This window comes from Rhinolophus ferrumequinum, chromosome 4 (assembly GCF_004115265.2).
Source record: "Rhinolophus ferrumequinum isolate MPI-CBG mRhiFer1 chromosome 4, mRhiFer1_v1.p, whole genome shotgun sequence".
NCBI classification, from domain to species: Eukaryota; Metazoa; Chordata; class Mammalia; order Chiroptera; family Rhinolophidae; genus Rhinolophus; species Rhinolophus ferrumequinum.
The window spans coordinates 76996256-77010118 of record NC_046287.1 but is presented as its reverse complement, the minus strand read 5'-3'; the positions used below and the strand labels follow the sequence as shown (position 1 = coordinate 77010118).

At 44.1% G+C, this 13863-nt stretch overlaps 1 protein-coding gene across 3 annotated transcripts in view; it reads right to left on the bottom strand.

The window, feature by feature from the left end:
• Positions 1–4672, bottom strand: part of ACSL1 (acyl-CoA synthetase long chain family member 1) — a 68496-nt gene extending 63824 nt beyond the window's left edge. The window contains exon 1 of one of the 3 annotated variants that reach the window (XM_033105035.1): positions 4530–4672. The gene's annotated coding sequence lies outside the window, so the exon portion shown is untranslated. The remainder of the gene's footprint in view (positions 1–4529) is intronic. The other 2 variants (XM_033105042.1, XM_033105037.1) reach the window with 2 other exon arrangements.
• Positions 4673–13863: the final 9191 nt, after the last annotated feature.

The window sequence follows — 13863 nt, the reverse complement described above, 5'->3', positions numbered from 1 at the left end:
AGGTCTGTTTCTGGTAAAAAAAACACCCCAAGATAGGCAGCAGGAAGCAAACCTATGTGCCATGGTGAGGCCAGTCTTCTACTTAAGCGAGTGATGCTCGCATCCCTGCTAAGCCGGGGTCCCTGACCCCACCCCACTCGCTTCTTTCCAAACATGATGCATTCATCATGTGTCTCGACTGTTCTCCAGTCTTACAAGACCAACTTCCAGGGCAAGCAAAGCCTTTTACTCTTTAATTCTCTAGAAGGTCATAGCTGTGGAGCGGGTCATCGCATCATTCACTGAACCAAGCAAGCTGCATCAAAATTTGTTGTCGTTTTCAGCACTCTGGTGGTCCGAGACAGAATGTAAATCGGACAGGGAAAACTCAAGGAGCAACCACATCGAAGAAAAACCGGCTCTGTCGTCAGTCTTGCCACCAGGTGGAAAACCTGACAGAGCCAAGAAATGACCAGCTCTGGCCCTGAAGCCAGGCTGCCGAGGTTCAAATCCGGGTTTGGGCGACAGTCTCTGCGTCTGTTCTTTTCTTTTTTGTAAACTATGGATAACAGCAGGGCCCACCTTACAGGGTTGCTGAGAAGATTCCCTGAGTGAACACATCTGAAGCACTAAGAACAGTGCCTTGTACTATTAGCTGTCATCACCTCTTCTGTCCTCAGCCTGCCACGCTCAGCCTGTGGCCACCACGTCAGCTGACACCGCCGGCTTCACAGTTGACAGCTGAGCCTTGAGAGAGAAACTAGTTCCTCTAGCAACTTCCCCTTTCTGGTTAATAAAAGAACGAACAGCATTCAGGGCATTTTGGCCCTTATGTGTTAGGAACGTGTCTCTCTCAATAAACCTGAGGGGAAAGTGTCAATTCCTAGAGTAGCCAAAATTGTGCAAATGGACACATAACACATTTACCAGAAATCCCTCCCCGAATAAGGAAATGGTGTAAAAGGCAATCCACATTTCCTCTTCTGATGGCTTAACTTGTTTCCACTTATCTTTCCAAACCATGAAATCCGTATTTTAACAGCTTTTGACAAGAACACATGAGACCAAAAAGTCTACTAAATTAATATTCATTAATAAAAACAATTTTCAAATCATTGCCAATTTCAACAGCTTTAAAGCAGATTATGCCCTAATTTCTAAAAAAAAGATATATTAACAACATGGAAAAACTATTCACAATATAATTTAGGTGATTAAAATTAAATTATCAAAACTTTTATCTTCAATTAAAAATATATGCTTAAATTAAAAAAAAAGTTTAGAGAAACAAAAAGGAAATATATAAAATGTAAATAGTATTAATCTTTTGAAGACCTTTATTTGTATAGTTCCCAAATTTTCTGTAAGCATAGACACCTATTATTAGGTTGGTGCAAAAGTAATTGTGGTTTAAAAGGTTAAAAATAATTGCAAAAACCGCAATTACTTTTGCAACTACCTAATATAATATCAAAAGTATATCACATGAAATTACATGCTCTATAGAGCTTTTCTGAGGCAAATGGTTTTGATTTATATAGTAGAGAGGTTTCAAATTTTTTTAAAAACTGGAGGATTGGCAACTAATTCATGAAGAGAACTGGCCGAGGTACCTACAGGTGCACTGAGCCACCAATTTTTAAATCTTAGATTTCAGAAAGACAACATTTGCCTCCAGTGTTCTTCTGAGGCAGGAGCACCAGGGAGAGGAGTCCTCACCTCCGCCTCAGGTTTTCTCCCCAGAGTGTGCCATCCCTCCAAGCCAGCCACGTTTCAAGAAAGATTCTAGGATACGTCATCCTCCCTTCTTGACTTTACAAAGGTTACGATTAACTGAATACTCTGCTGTCTCCAACACACTCAAGAACTTCTAAATGTCAGGATGTAAAAACTCAGAAAAATGACCTTACTTCCGATGACATGTTAGTCTTCTCTTGTCACTGTAGTATGGGCAATTGTTTCAAATTATGTGTCACCTTGGGCTTACACAAACTGGAATTTCTTATGCGTTGGCATTCAGCATTTTAAGTAAGAAGCTGCAGATACACTGACACCTTCAGAGTTGCAGCCACAAACATTGGTAAAATTGCCTCTATTTTCTAGTTCATAAAATCTAGCTACAACTTCAGGGCTTGTATTTCTTTAAAAGTGCTCAGAAGCCCCTTTAAATCCTACAATGTTGAAACTCACACTCAACTACGGGCAGCTACAGGTCAGTTCTGTTCACTGAAACGTAGTCTCCAGGCATGAGTGTCAAAGTGACCCTTATGTGTTTGTCTGACCAGCAGCTGGACTACAACGTTCAATAGAAACTCTGGCACCTGACTGACCACGGCCTGAAAATAAGGCTTGAAGTGGCCTTAGGATACCAACAGTTGAAGTTCTTTTGTATTTTGTAACACAGGAGTCTAACTCATGGCATCATCCAAACAATACTGTTCATAAAACACTATTAATGGACTCTTAACAGAATTTGGTTACAAGAGAAAGTACATGCAGAAGAATAATGGGCATGTTTTAAGTGGCAAATTTGCATAATACATTTAACAACTGACCTTAAAAATGATCTATTTCTCTAAGGTTATTAGCAACATCTAGAAATTACTACCATTCCAGAAAAGTGAAACTTGAAGGGTGAGGGGAGAAATTCCCAGCTGTAAGGACAAGACAACCTGATCTTTTCCCAGCCTCTCCCCAAACACACAATCACTTTCCACAAAACAACTACATCAAAACGAAAGCTGTGGCAAGACCGGGGCCTTAAGCATGACACTGTGGCAGGCTGGTAGACTTTCAGTTATTCCAAACTTCATCCTAAAGCATCATCCTAAAGCATCCTAAAGCTATAAAAACTCTACCTGTATTATATAAATAGATACCTGTCCCTACCTGTATTTGTCACAACTATCTATCTCTTAAATGCTCCAAATTAAAAAGTCCAGAGGTTTCTCTGTAGTCAAGCTGCCTGTAATAATAATAAAAATACTGTCAAAATATGCATAACAGAGACAGGAAGGAAATATATCAAAATACTTATAATTGTGGGGGAAAGGTAATTTTTTTTATTTTAAAGTCTTCTCTATTTACAGGAAATAGAGTTCTATAGTATATGGTCTACAATATGTCTGCATTATTTTAAGAGCGGGAGGGAGGTGTGAGGTGTGCTGCTTTTAAAGATTTTCTTTTTCTAGTCTAGAATGTAGCCCCTGAGAGACTTTAGGCTAATGCAGTCTTGTCACAAATGAGGAGTCACATTTCAGGCTGGGAAGGGATTCTCCCAATTGAGTCAGGACAAGAAAGACCCACCGTGATGGGAAGCAAGGGTTCCTTTTAAAGTTCCACCTTCTCAAACCCACCCATTGCAGACAGACTGTCAACTCAAACCTGAAGTTTTAAGTCAATCTAACCTTCCACCTCCACCTGCAAATGCAGAATCCACCAGAAGTTTTTGACTGACTGACTGTTTGTTTGTGTCAAGCAATAATTGTTTACATTGGGATAATCACTGGCGAAATCTGTGTCAGAAACTGTGAGATTTAACCAGCTTCTCTCATACTAAGCGAAAGTCAATAAATAAAAGGAAGGGTATTGACAGTGGGGGCACTTTGGATACTCCTGCACCCACCAGAAAGCTTAAAAGTCTTAATTTTAAAAGAACAAAGGGCACTTTTATAATGGTCTTAATTAAGCGCCATAACCTGCAAAGTGGCTGGGGGGGCTTGCAATTACAACGTACACACTGATTATCCTGAGCATCTGTCTCTAGCTTCTAGTCCACGTGTTCGCTCAAGTCATCTACCACCACTCTCCGTCTAGGCTGCCAGGTGATAGATATCATCTTTGCTTGTTAATTTCCACACGCACACACAAAAAAGCCAGACTCCTTAAATCAATGACCATCCACGGCTCTGTGCAGCGGCTATTGGCACTGTTCTGGAGACACCGCCAGGATTTCTACATATGGCAACCGGTTTGATGATGCATTTGACCCTCCTGCAAGCGCTCCACGCAGGGGCCACTGTCACACGGTGGCAGGACGCCAGTCCAGCTCCGATGCGTCCAAGCGCGGTCCGAGCGCACCTCAAAATCCCAGCCACGGGGGCAGAAGGGATGCCCGTGGCCGACAGACAACCGTCACTGGCCTCGCGGGATCATCCCCTCACATCTGAAGCTCTGGATCCTCCCCACCGGGACCGTCCCCGCCGCCGCACAAACAAGGGGCCGGACCCGCGGCGCGCGTCACCCGGTCCTCGTCGGGCACCAGCCCCGCGGCCGCGCCGCCTGCGGGAAGCGGCAGGCGGGCACCCCCGGCTCAGGCATAGGAAGCGGCGGCGGCTCCGGCGGCCGGGAGGCCTCCACTGCGGCGGGAAGGGCAGCCGCAGGGCAGAGGCCTGAAAAGCGGAACGTCCCCGCGAGTCGAGGGGCGGCTCACGCGCCTCCGCTGCGGCCGCCGCCTCCTGGGGCTCGGGCCAGCGGGGCACCGCGTCTCCGCCGAGGCCAGCGGCGCCGCAGTGGGAACGCACGCGGCTCCGCGTGGCAGGAGCACTCACCTCCTGGGCTAGCCGGGCCGCTCCGCCGCCGGCTGTCACCGCAGACCACTGCCTGCCCCGCGCCTGCTCCGGATGCTATTTAAAGGCACCGCCGTCACCTCTGCGCGTTGGCTGCGCCCCAACCTCTGTTAACGCCGAGCGGAGGGGCTGCCAGTGCGCGAGCCGCGCCCGCCCCGCCCAAGGCCCCGCCCCCAAACACGCCCCGCAGCAGGCCACACCCCGCCGCAGGCCCCGCCCCAGCCGCGTGCCCGCCTTTCCAGCTGGGCGCGCGCGTGTCAGACTGACATCCCGCGGACCGCCAGCGGGTGGTTTCAGGGAGGCGGTGAGCGAACGCAGCTCGAGTCTCCGGAAAAATCTCTGAGGAAGCGAAAGGGTAAATTGTACTGCCTCAAAGCAGGAGCCCGGCCAACCCTGGGGTCTGCGGGGCCGCGAGATGCCCTTTCGCATCTTCCACCCTCAAAGGCGTGCCCTACTGAGTTCTTGGCGGGCAGAGGGTTCTGCAGGGAGGGACCCTGGGGGCCGAACGGCTCTCCTTTCCTATTTTATTTGGCACCGACGTGCGCGACCCCTTTTAACCTAATTTCACCACTGTCCCCACATGGGGTTTCTCTACAGCTCATGACTGGAAAGACTGGTCTGGACTTCTGCAATGCCCTGGGCATGAAGCAACCCTGGACGAATCAGTCCGGGTATAGTTAGAGCAGGAGGCAGGCTGGACATTTCTCAAGGGCAGTATTCACCGGCCAAGTTCTTGGGGCCCCGTCATCCTACTCAGCCCTGGCTGTATGGTTTTCAGGAGTTCTGCATCTATGTGATGCCCATTTGGGGGCTTTCAGAGGCCAATGCAATTTTTTTTCAGGCTTGTATCCCAAATGTTATTTTTCCTCTTGGCACCTGAGGCTTGCCAGTTTCCTTCACCTCTAATAATGGCTGTCTCAGTTGCAGGGGTTCTTGTGCCCAGCTTTGAGTGGAGGGCTGTTATTTACTACTGCTTTGAATTTGAGGCATGATAAGAATTATTGTTATAATAAACACCTCTGATGACAGATACCGTTTATTGAAACCCGTCACACACATTATCTTATTGACTCTTCCTCATAACCCTATGAGGTGGGTGCTGTCAGCAGTCCCCTGCTACAGATGAGGAAACTGAGGCACAGACAGGTTGAATGCTAGTGAGGGCAAAACTACATTTGGAACTCAGGCAACCTGCCTCCAGAGCATGCACAGGATAACCATGAAAATATATTTGCAAAGTGGGCCTTCTGAATCTGCGGTTCAGCAGATTAAACCAGCTGTGGATTGAAAATATTCACAAAAGAAATGTTATGTTGTTGCTGACATGTACTGTGTAGTTAGGCCCAAGCTGTGTGCATCTGTACTGAACATGTACAGACTTTTTTTCTCGTCATTATTCCCTAAAGAATACAGCATCACTATTTACATAGCATTTACATTGTACCGTGTTTCCCCGAAAATAAGATCTAGCCGGACAATCAGCTCTAATGCGTCTTTGGGAGCAAAAATTAATATAAGACCCAGTCTTATTTTACTTAAGACCAGGTATAATATAGTATAATACAATATAATATAAGATAATATATATAATATAATATAATACCAGGTCTTATATTGATTTTTGCTCCAAAAGACGCATTAGAGCTGATTGTCTGGCTAGGTCTTATTTTTGGGGAAACATGGTATTAGGTATTATCAGTAATCTAGAGATGATTCAAAGTACATGAAAGGATATGCATAGGTTATATGCAAATACTACACCGTTTTATGGAAGGGACTTCGCAGATTTTGGTATCCTTGGGGGTACTGAAACCAATCCCCCACAGATACTGAGGGATGACTTGTACTTACTCGAGGCCTCAAGCATACTCAAGTTGACTCCACCAAATAATCTCCTAAGGACTTTCCCTGGGCTTTTCTCACTTTTCCAGAATGTCTGAACATGGCAGCAATAATTGTTCCCTCCATCGTGTGCCAGCACCACGGTACAGTGACGGTGAGGGCAGCGCTCACTCCAATGGCCTCTGTTAACAGCTCACTTCTCCTAGATCCCCTTCTAGATCTAGACTCTCAATTTAAAAGAATAAATGGACTCCACTTTCATTTTTATTGGTTTCCACTTGGCTAATCTTTGGTTTCTCTGCCCAGGTCTCTTTCTCCCCACCCATGATTTCATCACTTTAGCCTCTCCTTTTTCCTCTGACTTCTCCAACCAGTCCTTCAGCCCTGGTGCCTCCTCAGGTACTTCCCAAGTTCTGTGGTTTAGTAGCTCGCTAGGGTTGCCATAACAAAGTACCACAAACTGGGTAGCTTACACAACAGAAATTTATTGTCTCACAGTTCCGGAGGCTTGGAAGTTCAAAATCCAGGTATGAGCAGACCTGGTTCCTTCTGAAGGCTGTGTGGGAAGAATGTTCCGGGCCTCTTTCTTTGGCTTGGAGATGGCCATCTTCTCCCTATGTCTCCTCACACGGTTTTCCCTCTATACACGTTTGTCCAAATTTCTCCTCCTAAGGACACAGTCTTATTGGATTAAGATTCACCCCGAAGACCTTATTTTAACTTAATTATGTCTGTAAAGACTATCTCCAAACAGCATCACGTTCTGAGGTACTGAGGGTTATGACTTCAGCATAACTGTTTGGAGGGGGAGGGGGACACAATTCAACCCATAAGAGATGACAGTTGTCACCGGCCGTCTCCCACTCCAAGGCACCTTTCTCCTAAGCGCGTGCCTCTCCCTGGGTGCTAGCCACGAATGCAGGTGATTTACAGCTCTAGAGTGGGAAAGGCGCAGAAGCAGGGATTACATCTGGATTCCTATTCGCTCTGGCAGCAGCTGCTGTGAGACACTGGGAAGCAACTTCATTGCTCAGACTATTTGCATCTGGAAATAAGGGGGCTAGACTAAATGATTTCTCAGTCCCTTTCAGTGCTAACTAACACTTAAACACACACACACACACACACACACACACACACAACTTTTCTCCCTAATCATTTCACAAAGTCTCACAATTTACAGGGCTGTCTTGTGACCACCAGGCAGACAGTGTGATGGGGAACGTGTGTGTAGTGGTTAAGAACACAGGTTTGGGAGCTGGGCAAATCTGCATTAAGCCCCATTTCATCCTCTGCAAGACAGGAATAATAGTCTTATTATAATAATAATGGTCCTATTATTATTTATTATTATAGTCTTATTCCTATAATAACTACCTACCATAGAGAGGTGTTACGAAGACTGACAGCCCACGGCCTCAGCTTTCTCATTAAATGAAGCTTCCAGACTTCATGGTTGGGGGTTCCATTTTGTGACTCAGGAATATGTAGGAGTCTTTTATCCTTGCTTTTCCCCAAACATTCTTTAGCTAAGCAAACAAGAGCCAATTGGAGGTTGCAGTGAAGCAAATTTCCTAATGGAAGTTTGAGTCTCTTTTCAAATTGTTCTCGCTCCCATTACATTTTGGCTTCATGTGGCTACTGCTGGCTAGACTCAAATCTACATCTGCCTAAAACTGATTGATCAATCTTCTCAAGACGCTAAAGAGAGTCAAAGTGCTTTTTGGAACAAGCTGAGGGGCAGGTTGCTAATGGCCTTGTCTCAGAAGCTCCCACGTGTGATTGCCAACTACAAAGTTGTGATTATTGTTGATCGACATCCATCGCTTTTGAGCATGGTCATCCGAAGTAGAGCCCCATCAATTAATAATGGCCAGTGTGCTTTTAATTACAGATCTTGGTAAGTGGATGATTAAAGCTGGGGTTGGCATCAGTGGCTGGGTGTTTGTCACTCAATCTGTTTTGAGGCTACATATACATTAGGCATATATCCACCTCCCCCGTGAAACTGTAAGTGCCTGAAGAGCAGGCACTGTATCTCATGGATCTTTACAGACTAGTACCTCCCAGTCCATACTCCTCTGCAAGTCCTGGCGTAGTATTCATACGCAGTAGGCACTCGAGTTTTCTAACTATTCATGTGTGACCAATGCCAACCAAGGATGGATCCAAGTATTATGGAGTCTGAAGTTCACACAATGTAGGAGACCTGTTTAAGCAAGTTACAAATACAAAGTTGGACACAAAAGTGAATGTTCCTTTAGAGTGAAAACAGAAATACAGTAAAATGTAAATTTTAAAAGCTTATAACACTAAAAAAAGTTTATAATACCATAAATTTCACAAAATCCAGAAAAATAACTTAAAAATTTTATTAATCCCTTTTTCTACCTCTATTAATACGTTTTCCCTCTACCTTTTTGGCTGCTCACTCATTAATTGTTTCTTTATATGACATTCTAAATAAACTGTATTTGTAGAATAGTTTTAGATTTACAGAAAAATGGCAGTCTTCATAAACCCCACACTCAATTTCCGTTATTATTAACATCTAACATTTGTTACAATGAATGAGCCAGTACTGATACATTTTTAGAACTAAAGTTTATGCCTTGTTCAGATTTCCTTAGCTTTTACTTAATGTCCTTTTTCTGTTCCCAACCAGGGCACTACATTACATTTTGTTGTTCTATCTCCTTAGGCTCCTCTTGGCTGTGACAGTTTTTCAGATTATCTTTGTTTTAGAGGACCCTGACAGTTTTCAGGAGTCCTGGTCATTTTATTTTGTAAAATGTCCTTCTATTGGAATGTGATGGATGTTCTTCTTACGATAAGCCCGGGGTATGGATTATGGGGAGGGAGACACTTTCATAATACAATTTTCTACAGAGAGAAGGGGAGGAAAATGCATTCTTTCCTTCAGCGTGGTTGAAGGAATTTTTTTAAATTGATAGTTTTGATTAGGTGTTGATAAGAACCAAATCCATTGCTTTCCATTTTAAACAAGTGCGAGTCAGAAGAATTTGCAATAGTATAGCTTCTGTCTATGTACCTTTCACATCAGGTGTCTCTTTCGCTGCCCACATACTTCCAGATGACTTAGGACAAGTTGATAAGGAGAAAGGCTGCTGGCCCTGAGGGCCCAGGATGCTAGGGAGTTGAGAGAGAGTGGAGAGGTGGTCCAGAAGGCATTTATACACTGGGAAGGTTAGAAATATACATGCAAATGACTGGAAATCCCATAAGTATATATCCCCAAACCCAAAGTCATATATTCCCAACTCCAGTTCTCCTTTGCTGGGTTCCAATAATGATCTGGTCAGTTCAGCACTACCAAGGGAGGGGTGGTGACAAAATGGACTTGGAGTAGAGTGGCAATGGTATTAACAGAGGCAGCTAAATGATCTTACTTCCAAAAATTTTGCAGAGACATTTAACTATGTGAACATATTGCTAGAGCCCCTTCCCAGGTCTTCCAAGGGGCTTCTGTAAGTGAGGGGCCCTTGAAATGAAGCTGTGTTAGTTTCCACAGTCAGCAGGGCTGTTGGCAGTGTTATTCTGCTAACGCTCAGGTTTGCTACGACAGTACAGCTCTTTGGGCTTCCAGCAATAGGAAGAAAGAATTTCCACCAAACTGGCACTGATCTGTAACTACTGGTGATTATCACGTGGTCTTCAGTGGTCCTAATTAAGCCACAGTCCCCCTTCTCCCACACCCCTTTTCTTTTTTAAATGCACTCGATCCACTGACTTCATTAACTTTATGAAGGAAGAGTTGGTCCACAGCTGTGTAGGCGGTAACGTCCGTGAGTGGAAACCCCTCTTCCGACTGGGTGAGAGTCCATTGCTCGCCAAGTCTCACTGTTCAGGCCGTCTCCTGGCACTTCAGTGCTGCTCCAACACAGAGTTGCCGGGTGAGGCCAGGGCTGCCAGACTCCATCCCACACCCCTGCAACACGTGACTTTCTGTTTCCTGAGGCAGTATGCCTTTTTCAGTCAATGGAAAATATAAATTATAAGTACCCCAATCTTCCAATTCAGCTAGCTTCTCATTGTCAACCAGTAAAACCCAAACTCTTTACAAGAACTTCTGAGATGCCCTTCATAACCTGTCCCTGCTCTCCTCACCAGCCAGCTCTCCAGCCATTCCCCTCTCCAGTCAGATGGAACTGCTTGCAGGTTAAGAGCCAAGGCTCTGGAGTCAGACTGCTGAGATTCAAATTCCACACCTTACTGGTTACAGGCCTAAGGCAAGAAACGCTGTCATCCCTAGCTTTCATATCAGCCAGGTGAGTGTAATACTGTTTGCATCCAATCTACATCACAATCAGTTATAAGATGCACCATTATTTTATGTATCTCTGAGAAAGAAAATAAGACATCATCAATTGGAAGATGCACTCTATATCGACTAACTTTCGCTACATAGCAAATCACCTGAAAACTTAATGGCTTAAAAACAACAATCATTTATTAGTTCATGATTCTGTGGGTTGGCACTTGATCTGGGTTCAGCTGGATCATTCCTCTGCTCATCTCTCCTGTAGCTGGCCAGCTGGTGAATAAACTGGGGCTGGGTGGTCCAGGGATGCCCTCACATGTTTGATGGCTGTCAAGCTATTTGCTGGGGTCCCTTAATTCCCTTCTAATGGCCACTCCAATAAGCTAGTTCAAGTATGTTCAAACGGTGAATCTCACAGCTCCAAGCTCAGCAAAGGGACAAGCCCCCATGGGACAATTGCTTTTCAAACTTCTGCTTGCATCGTATTTGCTGATGTTCCACTGGCCGAAACAAGCCACGTGACCAAGTCAAGAATTTGTGTGGGAAAGGGATACCCAAGAATATGGATATCAGGAGGGGAAATATGAAGGCCAAATTACAATCTACCACACATCCTGATTCCAGAGATGTTAAGATCTAAAAAATATACACCTGAGAATACACAAAACATAGTAATAATGATGGATAACTAGACTTACTGTAGTGATCATTTCACAATATATACACATATCAAATTACATTGTACACCTGAAACTAATATAATGTTATATGTCACTTATATCTAAATCTTTAAAAAGCAAAGGAGAAAAGAAAAATATTAGCTAAAGAGAACACAGAGTTTAAGAATATTTACTTTGTAGCTTTACCTTATAAAGACAGAAGAGATTGAGCATGTGAACTTTGAGTCAGGAAGCAGCAAAATGGAAGGGATTGAAAATAAAAGAGGAACAGGGATTGTTGGTGGAGGGAGACCCAACGATGGAAAGGATGGGAGGCAAACGTTACGGAAAACAGGTTAAGCCATTATCTTCTAGCAGAGGAAAAGCCCTTTTTCTAGAGCTGGAGGGTAAAGGTACAAGTGCATACAGATAAAGTTTAACAATATTAGAGTTGAAAGAAGAAAGAACGCTGCCCTCCACTCTCATGATGAAAGTAAATCAAATATTCTCCATTTTAAAGATTATATATTCACCATGCCCTCTCCCTATTTCCTTCAGAGATTAGTCCTGCAATCCTTCTGTTTTCACAGAAGAAATAATATTTTCAAAGGAAGAATAATGCTTCTGTGACTTTCAGCCAAGGAAATAGCTTCTTCTTCAATCTGAAAACATGTAAGACTGTCCAGTTCAGTGGACAACAATGGTGGATATTGCTCTCCTGATGAAGTTTCTACTCCTGAGCATTCCCGGCAGATCCCCCATGTGAGCCCTCTAGCCTTACACGCACTTGGTTAAGTCAGCAGAATTGATAGAACGGAAGCTCCAATTCACAACCACTACTGCTCCAACGAGCCATGACTTTCTAGCTTAACACCTGGAATATCACTTTAAAAAGTTTAGGATGAGAAGACAAAAACCTCACCACAAAAGTTCCTTTCGAGGTATTGAAATATTAATCACACTCGTCTTCCAAACATGTTCTCTTTTCATTCAATAATCACTCAGCTGAACTAATAGAGGAAGACATAAGCCAAATACTTTTGAAAGTATATTTTCTGCTTATTAGAAGAAAACCAGAATTTTTCAAGAAAATAAAATCCTGTATCCGATTCCTTAATAAGCACCAGGATAGATAGGTAGATGATGATAGATAATTAGATGACAGATAGATAGATAGATAGATAGATAGATAGATAGATAGATAGATAGATAGATACATAGATACATAGATACATAGATAGATACATAGATGGATGGATGGATGGATGGATGGATGGATGAATGGATGGACGGACAGACAGACAGATAAATACGCTTGGAGTATAGTAGGCCCTTTTGGAATCAAGTGCCATCTTCTATCAGAGAAAGGCCTATTACATACAAAAAAAAAAGAAAGAAAGAAAGAAAAATAAGGGTCACCCTGTGACATAATGTCTGCAAAGCACTTAGTACACTCTTTGGCCCCGAGTGAATGCTCTATAAATATTATCATTTTTGCTTCTCTTTGGAAAGCCTTTGTATCTATGCTTCTCACTACCTGCATCCCCTTGAACTCTTGTTCATCCTCCAGAACCTAACTCAGGCATCCCTTTCTCCAGGACACACACACTATTTGTTGCTCTCAGAGCTGTGCTGGCCTGCACTTCAGACGCAGTGCCTTTGCTGTAACAGGCTGTCATTTCCGTGCTTCTAGGCCTGGGGCCTGGCTTTGAACTCCTGACAGCAGATACTCTGCATCTAGACATCTTCCACCCCATGCCAATACCGCACTTGGCACTTGACACATATTTATTTAATTGAACTGACATGTCACCTCCAATAGAAGTACTTCCCATTCCCCTAGGTATAATCATTCTTTCCTCTGGAGGTGCTCCTACAGCTCTTTATAATGTTTCTGACATAGGACTTGTCACATTAGATTGTGATTCCTTGCTTGTGGAAACACACACGTACAGAATGTGCCTGATTCACATTTATATTACACAAAGCCCCCTAGCACCATGCGTAGTGAATACTCCACAAATACCTGTTTAATGAATAAGAAGAGTGGTTCAAATCTCCATTCCCTTTATATTCGGGAAGGCCTGTGGCCTAGAAGTCCAGAGTAAAATTAGATTTAGTATTTAATTCACCCATAGTTCTTTCCACTGCATTCCTGGAGTGTGAGCTCCCCCGGGTTCCTCCCTTTCAGATCATGACACAACTACATCACCACGTGCTCGAGACAATCACTGTAGGCCTGGTCCTCACCCCGGTGGCTTCTCTGATATCCTGGACCCCACCAAGGACCCTGCTGTGTGGCAGCCCCACAGCACCTGCCACTATTCTTTCTCTCAATGACTAGAATGTGTCTACAAATACCACAGGGAGTATGTGAGACTTGGACCCGGTCATTTGTCACCTCAAGCCCCTGGGGATGAAATACCGGCAATTCCCCTGGAGTCGGTTATCAGTTCAGAGTGATGTGGAAACTGGGCGAGTGGAGTAACACACAGCCTCCTTCCCCTTCAGCTCTTACCTCCTCCTCCTTCTC